Source organism: Dermochelys coriacea, chromosome 10, assembly GCF_009764565.3.
Source record: "Dermochelys coriacea isolate rDerCor1 chromosome 10, rDerCor1.pri.v4, whole genome shotgun sequence".
Lineage (NCBI taxonomy): Eukaryota > Metazoa > Chordata > Testudines > Dermochelyidae > Dermochelys > Dermochelys coriacea.
Window position 1 is genome coordinate 67,564,510 of NC_050077.1, and position 9,221 is coordinate 67,573,730.

Here is a 9,221-nt window from a genome sequence, read left to right on the forward strand (position 1 = left end):
GACAGAGGGATAATGTCCAAAAATTTCAAATGTGTGTCCTCACGAAACTCACTGTACAAGACTGTCCTCACAAATTTTCACCTTGAATCTGGCCTATAGACTATGAAAGCTGATGATCATGGCCAAACTACCAACCTAGGGCTCAACCAACCAGTCACCTCTTTTAGCTACCATATGAAAATAATAATGATGAATTCTCACACATAAATAATTCCTTAATCAACTAGATGTAAAACTATAAAGACACGAAAATGTAACAATTCTCTACTTTTCAACACACACTTGATCCAGCACCAGTCACTAGTAGTGGTTTGTTTATATAATCAGCTGATCTGAGAGGACACGTTCATCACGATCTAATCTTGTGCCATCAGAACCAATATATTTTTATTAATATTTATGAATATTTTTAACTCTTGAATATGGCAAAATCTATATCAAAAACATTACATCTTTTACCAAATCATTATCTCTTATTTGCTTAAATTTGCAGCTCTAAGCTGAGGGTGTGTATCACATTTTGGTCTGATAGGGATGCACATAAAAACAAGTTGCAAAACTTATCAAATGCCAAATAATTAACAAGTGTCTAAATTTGAGGCCCCTTTGAGCTTGAGGCCCAGGCCAAATGGCCCTTCTCCCTTTCCCCTCCTTCCACCCCCCGATTGGCCCTGGCCATTACAAGTCATCATAATGGTAGCAAGTATACTGTATATTACTGGGTTTGGGGAGATCTCCCCCACTATGAAGCTTTATTTGTGGTAAGAGTTCAGACCCCTCTTTTGGAAGAGATATAAAACTGTGGTTCTGACTTTTCAAAGGTCCGATGACACATATTGCTTGAGAGGGGAAATTAACTCCAGCATTCTGGCCAAATTTAAGTTTGGGATATTGCATTATCTTTCCCTGAAATTCCTTCTATCATTCTAATTGGATAACGTATTCTTGCTTTCCTGTTCTAAACTGTCATATTGTAGCTTTGCCCTGTAAAACACACAGAGTGAAATCCTGGCTCTATTGAAGTAAATAGCAAAACTCCCATTTATTTCAGTGGGGCTTGGATTTCACCTGAAATGTTTAACCCAGAGGTGACTACATTTCAGTGCTGAATTAAATAATTTCTCTGATATAGGGCCCAATCCTGCATCTCTTTACTCATCTGAATAGTCCTTAACTACATGAAGTTCCATTGACAAATTGTTTTCATGAGTAAAGACTACTCACATGAGGAGGAGTCTGCAGAATTGAGCCCATAGTTCTTAAAGCACTTTGGGATCTCTTGGAATAAGGACTATAAATCTGCTGTCATAATTAATTAGTTCCTCAGCTTTCACATAGGACATAAAATTTCTCTTCTGATATAGCTCCTATATAGGATGCAGATAATTCAGTCATGATATATTATTCATAAGAGCGTCCTTACTACTGTGGCAAGATTCAAGAAAAATCCAAGTGCTGAAAAGTGGAGAAGCCCCCTGCACTATCCAAATTGTGAAACAAATTCATTCTATCAGTGTATCTGCAAATGAAAAGTAAAGTAACTACTGTTCCTGGGAGCCTGTAAAATATATTATTCCTGATTCCTGTAAACCAAGATAAATATGTCCTTCGCACAAGACTGTCCTAGCAAAAATAAGTATATGTAGTCAGTCTGCATTCCACAGAGCTCAAAGATGGCTCATCCCTTCCTACCTCTCTTTGTTTTACTCTCCTTTTTGTTTAGCTTTCGCTATTGCCATATTTTACTGTTTTGCTTTATTTTATTTTACTTCACAGGTATATTTTTATGCCATAAAAGGTGCTGTTAAGTCTTTTTAATCTATTTATGTATTTGTTTCGTGACAAATGTTCTCATTATTTCCCAAGACAAACAACTTAATATTAAATAAAATATTGTGTGCTTTCACTTTTTTAAAAAACTAGAGTTATAAGATTTGCATTTTTCACCATGTCAAGAGCCATGCCTTTTCTGATTTTTTGTGATGACAAATAACCAACCTTATTTATGATGTATAAATATGGCCTGAAAGATTTAGTCAAAAAGGTTTTGGTGAGGAGTTCTTGTGTTTTATGTCAGAAACTGAGTTCTTGTCTCCCCTAGAAGATTCTTTGGTGACTGGAGAACAAGTTAAATTAGTACATCACAAGAAACAAAAGACTGAAAGCTAAGCAACTGAGAAAGGAAGGGATTTTAAATCAGATAGTTTTAAACACTTTGGTTTATGATTGGTTTTGTTAATATTTAATAATAATCCAATGACTAATAAATATTTTGGACAAAGGATGTATTTGTTAAAGATTCAACAGTCTTGTCCTTTCAATTATCAGAGCTCACACTAAACAGCTGAGACCTTCAATGAGTCCTGTAGCAAAAGCAGAGAAAACCAGACCTGACATCCTTGAGATTTCTAAGGTAAAAACAAGCAGGAAAAAAAACACTCCACTTTAAAAAACAAACCAATTATTCAGGCCTACTATAAAAGGAAAATTAAATAAATAAATAAATAAAGGGCAACCCTGTTTTTTAAAAGCCCTTTGCAGGTCATCCTTAAAAGAGCAAATTGAAGACTAATTGTGTTGTAAAATTTAATCTAATTTTTTTTGTCAGAGTTCAGGGACCCTGGAGAAGAGATTGATTATTAGTTGAGGAGATTCTTTCATTATGCTTCAGATCTTATCTTTTATATAAAATCATCTGGCACCAGGCATTTCCTGATTCAGAGTGCTACCACGAAGTGGTTTCCAGCTCTGTTCAAAAGGTAATGTTGGAAAATGTACAAATATGCAAATATCAGCTCAAAGCAGTTTTATGTAAATATAAAGAACTGCAGTCACCCCCTGGGGCCCTATGCATTTGCAGTGAAAGAAAATCTATGACCAAAAAAAGTGAGTTCTTCAAAACAAAAAAAGTCACACACACACACACACACACACACACACACACACACAATAATCAAGTAAAGACAGAATAATGCCAGATTGTCCAACACAGGTCTTTAAACCCTGGAGTGAAACTACACAGTACAGTGTTAGAGACTGCCAAAATACCTAATAATTCTAGTATAGTCGGAGAGCAGCTGTCACCATTAATAAACAATTCAATACAGGTCCTCCAGGCATTCTCCATACTTTGGCCTGATAGAAATCCAGACTAAATCATATCATAGAGTACATGCTGAACCTAGTAAGTCTGAAACTGGATTGCCACAATTTTCTCTACTGCTTTACGTTAAAAAAAATTCTACAGAAACGCCAGATACAATATTTTCAAATAGAGTTTTTATCTCTATGAAATGTATCCTCTTTTGAGATAACATGAACATTGCTTAAGTTTTACTATTTGAACATTTGGGGAAGGTTGGGGGAAAAGGACCAGTTCTTCTGATCAAGATTTCTGACAAAATGAGAGCAAGCAAAGCATACTAAATGTGCAATATATCTACATATAAACAGTTCTACAATACATTGTTCCTGGTGCTGAAAAAATCAATAAAGAGCATTTTTAAAAGCGGTCCCCTACTTAGAGAAAGCATTGTGCCCTGAACTTGACTCTCTCACTCTGCATGCGGTTTATGCTCATATGCCAGAGACGGGTGCACTACAGTACAGATAGATGAGGTCAGAGAGAGAGTTTCCGAGCTTCTTGTCAAGTCATTTCTTCTTTATAAACTCTGTACAATGAAAAATTTGTCGTGTATAAATGTTACTGTTATGCTACTTTCCAAAGACAGCAGAGGAGGCTGTTGGCATCTGAAAGTGGGTAGGCAAAACCATAGGCAAAGACATGCTCTGAACCTATTTTTAAAGATACTACTTTATTTGACTCAGAAACAGGGGAATCAATGCACTCCTGTCCTTGGCTATCCTGAGGAGCCTCCATGCAAGGGTAGTAATAAATATATTAGCTATCAAATTCAGCTCTTTGTTCAACATCTGAAGTATCATTTGAAAGTACATAGTGTTTCCCAAATTACTTGGTCCATCTTCAGATGTTGCTCCCAGAGGATTTTGATTCAAGGGTTAGTCTGAGTGCTTTGCATTTGAAATGACTCATGCAGCTCCAATTATTTCTTTAATAATACAGGAATTGCCATAATGCCTCAGATCCATGGTCCAATTAGTCCAGTATTCTGTCTCTGGCAGTGGCACCTTCAGAGGAAGATGCAAAAAACACCACACTAGGTAGATGTGGGATAATCTGCCTCCATGAATGTCTCATCCTAATTCCTAATCATCAGAGATTAATTTGAAACCTGATATGTGAGATCTAATAAGCTTCCTCAAAAAAATCATTCGCATTAACTATAATAACACTTGAGTTTTTGATCCATATAAATGTCCAGTTCCTCTTTGAATATTGCTAAATACTTGGTCTCAACAACATAATGTGGCAGTGAGTTCCAAAGTCTAATCGTATGTTGTGTAAAGGTATTTCCTTTTACTAGTTTTTAATTTTCCACCATTTAATTTAATTGAATGTCCCCTTGTTCTTGTGTGTTGAGAACAGAAGCTCCTCATCTATCTTCTCTATACCATTAATTATTTTATATACTTTTATCATATCTCCACTTTATCCATAGTCTCCTTTCTGAGGTAAACAATCCCAACCTTTTCAATCTCTCGTCATATGAGAGATTGTCCATGCCCCTACTCATTCTTGTCGCCCTTCTCTGAACTCTCTCTAATTCTGCAACATTCTTTTTGAGATAGGGTGACTAGTACTGCACACTGTATGTCAGATGAGTTTGTAACACTGATCTATGAAATGGCATTATAATATTATCCATATTATTCTCCATCTGTTCCTTATGCTTCCTAACATCTTGCTTGCTTTTTTGACAACTACTTTACGTTGAGCAGAGGTCTTCATTGAGCTGTCCACAAGGATGCCCAGGTATTTCTCCTGAGTTGATACACTTAATTTAGAACCCTGTAAGGTGTATGAGTAGTTCAATTTTTTCCTCCTGAACATGAATTATTTCACATTTTATATTTTCATGTGTCATTTTTAAGCTGTCAGCATTTTTACTCTAAGTTTATTTTGGTTACTTTATTTTCAAATCCACAGAAATAGCCCCTCCACCCCCACCCCCCAAAAAGGTTACAGTTAGCATTTTGAGTTCCATTCTGATTCATCTCAGTTGTATAATCATGTGACTCCATTTACTTTAGAGGAAATATTTCTGATTTACACCAATATAAGTTAGGTTAGAGTTAGACACTAGCTCTTCAGCTTGTGTAGTATAGTTTTCTTTTTAACTTAGTTGAGATCACATTTTTGGCCCTATCAGAACAAACTGTATTATAAGTCAAAATCAAAATGTAACAGCCAATATATTCTGATGGTCTGTATTGTAAACAGACCCCTAGTATTGTGGAGTGACTGTGATGGAGTCAGAGCCAGGGCTACAAATAGACTCATAGGACTGGACAGGACCTCAAGAAGTCATCTCGTCTAGTCCCCTGACTCAAGGCAGGACTAAGTATTATCTAGACCATCCCTGACAGGTGTTTGTCTAACCTGCTCTTTAAAATCTCCAATGATGGAGATTCCACAACCTCCCTAGACAATTTATTCCAGTGCTTAACTACCCTGGTAGTTAGGAAGTTTTTCCTAATGTCCAACATAAACTGCCCTTACTGCAAGAAGCCCATTGCTTCTTATCGTATCCTCAGAGGTTAAGGAGAACAATTTTTCTCCCTCCTCCTTGTAACAACCTTTTATATACTTGAAAACTGTTATGTCCCCTCTCAGTCTTCTCTTCTCCAGACTAAACAAACCCAATTTTTTCAATCTTCCCTCATGTTTTCTAGGCTTTTAATCATTTTCTTGCTTCTTCTCCAATTTGTCCACGTTTCCTGAAATGTGGTGCACAGAACTGGACACAATACTCCAGTTGAGGCCTAAGCAGCATGGAGTGAAGTGGAGTGGAAGAATTACTTCTCATGTCTTGTTCACAACACTCCTGCTAATACATCCCAGAATTATGTTTGCTTTTTTCGCAATAGAGTTACACAGTTCACTAACTCATTTTTAGCTTGTGATACACTATGACCCCCAGATCCCCTTCCACAGTACTCCACCTTAGGCAGTCATTTCCCATTTTGTATGTGTGCAACTGATTTTTTTTTCCTAAGTGGAGTACTTTGCATTTGTCTTTATTGAATTTCATCCTATTTACTTCAGACCAATTCTCCAGTTTGTCCAGATCATTTTGAATTTTAATCTTATCCTCCAAAGCACTTGCAACCCTTCCCAGCTTGGTATCATCCACAAACTTTATCAGTGTACTCTCTATGCCATTATCTAAATCATTGATGAAGATATTGAACAGAACCAGACCCAGAACCAATCCCTGAGGGACCCCACTTCATTTGCCCTTCCAGCTTGACTCTGAACCACTAATAACTACTCTCTGGGAACAGTTTTCCACCAGCCATGCACCCACCTTATAGTAGCTCCATCTAGGTTGTATTTCCATAGTTTGTTTATGAGGAGGTTCATGTGAGACTGTATCAAAAGCCTTACTGAAATAAAGACTTTAGTGAAGTCTTAAAGTCACAAAGACTTAGTGAAATAATGAGATAGAGAATATTATGGAAAGAGAAAGATGTTCACATTTTTGGTACAAGCAGCTTAATTTTCAAACACATGAATTTCAGGATCATTCATTTCAATAAAACATTTTTCTCACATGTAAATTTTCATGTAACTCAGATGTTTTTAATTCTCAGACCTCACCACCATCTGTAACTCAATCTCTATTTCTTAAAAAATTGCAGACATCTGTTTAAATCTCTTCCATCACACAGAAATTTAGATTCAAAAACTAATCTCTAAAATAATACCAAAGTTGAGTTACATTTTCAAGAAACCAAGAGAGATTGGCATTTAAAATTCTGTTGTGTTGGCTGCACTGGACTCCATGCTGCATTAGGCATTGTCTAATTGATATCAAATATTAATATTTAATTAAATAGTCAAGTAATATTTTAATTTTTTGTTAACACTGAGATGTTCAGAGAGAGTGATGGCCAAACCCCAGTTTCACTCACATTTTGGTCCACAGCTTTGAGCAGTCAGTCAGTTTTTTAAAGGCCATTAATTTGCTCAAGTGTACGCTACAGTACCTACTGGGTAAGAGGTCCAAAGTTACACACTTTTATCCTCCAACACTCTTCAGCTGGCTGCATTTGTGGGGATGATTTATATCACACACCCATGCTGGTACAAAACATTTTCTGTTAGGTTCTCCCTGCAGAGTTTCTTTCCAGTTCTTCCACAAGTGGAGGTGGACTTTGACCCCACTTTCCTCCCTCACAGAAAAAGAATGGCATCCCCATGGATTCATTAAGGGTGAGAACCATCTACCTCAAGGCCCTGTGCCTTTGTACTGGCTCCTGTAGCTATCTCCAGACTCTCTGGCAGTGCTAACATGTTTTTCCTTGTAGGCAGTGGCACCTGGAACCCTCCATTAAGGGACCAGTCTGTATCAACTCCTGAATCGATTCCCTGCAGGATTAGGTGATGCATACGTAGTGCCACGGGAAAATGAGACGATGACCAGGATTTTCAATGTCGGCTTTAAAAATCCATATTGAGACACCTGCTTGTTTTTCAAAGGTAGTCAGCATCCAACAGCTCAGATTAAAGTCAATGGGGATGTGACTGGACCCTCAGCATGAAAAGATGACTTTCCCCTCTTGGACAGTCTGAGAAGCCACTTTTGGCTTCTCAGACTGTCCAAGAGGGGAAAGTCATCAAGTTCTGGAATATCTGGAGGTTAATACCCTCCATGCATAGAAATAACTCCTGTTTGTAAGGTTAAATACTGCCTTGGATGTTAATACCCTCCATGAATAGGAATAACTCCGATTTGTAAGGTTAAGTACTGCCTTACTATGGGATCCACGCTATTCACCATTCTTTGAAGAAAGGCTTGATTTTTGTTTGTTGACTCATGCTTCTACAAACCCCTCTCAAGTAGTCTGATGGACAGCAATGAAGACCGGTTCGAGAGGCAGAATAATATTTTATGCTTCCAATAAAAAATAGTTTTAAGAACCCTACCCAGCTGACCTTATACCTTGTTCAGATAACATTAAAGCCTTTGACTTAAACAATTTCTTGAGTCCATCCCCTGCTAAACTACAACCAATTAATAATAGTTACAAAGCCAATAAGTTACATGCAGCCCAAGCAGAATTTTCACTATTTAGACTTCACCAGTCATAATGAGAAAGTGGGGAAAAGCAGGAAAGTTATCTTATAGATAAAAGCACAATAAAGATACAAGCATCACAATCAAATAATAGAAATACTTTACACTCATCACCAACAGATAAGCACTCATTTTAAAAAATTATGTAGGGAACCATACATCTGACTTCCCTCTTCAACCTGCTGCTTCGCTGAATTTATGAACATAGTATCAAAAAAAATTTTAGAGCCATCTTTTGATACTGAAGACAAAGATGCTATACATACCAGACCCTTTTCTGGTCTCTGCAGATCTCCTCTCTCCCTCAGCTGGGGAGACTCCCCTCTCTCTTGCCCACACTGAGCACAAGCCAGTGCTACCAGGAGTCGAGTTCTCAGTGGACTCCCGTGCACTCTGCTATACCAACACAGGTGCCCCATGTACCAAACTGTAATACCATTGTGACTATCTGTGCTTCTGTCTGAACAGCATGGAAGGTCCTGGGTTCAAATCCCAAACAAGCCCTTGAAAAAGCCTGATTTTGTCCTCTACCTTTACATTTTTTGGGCTACTTTTGCCTGCTCGTTTTTCAAAAAATAGCATGGAATGGTTGTTGCACTGCATTTAAACATGGCTTGTTGGTCTAGGGGTATGATTCTTGTTTCAGGTTTGAGCAAGTCCTGTTCCAAATCCCAGACAAGTCTTTATACGTGTCTGGTTTGTTGCTGTAGACTTACAATTTCTGCACTAGTTTTGCCTGTGTTTTTTTCAAAAGTCATGTGAAATGGTGCCTCACCTAGTCACATGAAAGTGGCTTGTTGCCTAGTGGTATGATTTTCATTTCAGATCTGCAAGTCTCCGTGTTCAAATTCCTGACAAGCCCCTGTAAAGGCTGGTATTTGTCTTGTATATTACAAATTTGGGACTACTTTTGCCTATGTTTTTGTTTTTGTGTCCTCCCCCCTCCAAAAAAATCCCACAGAATAGTGGTCACAGTAGGGTCTGAATATGACTTACTTT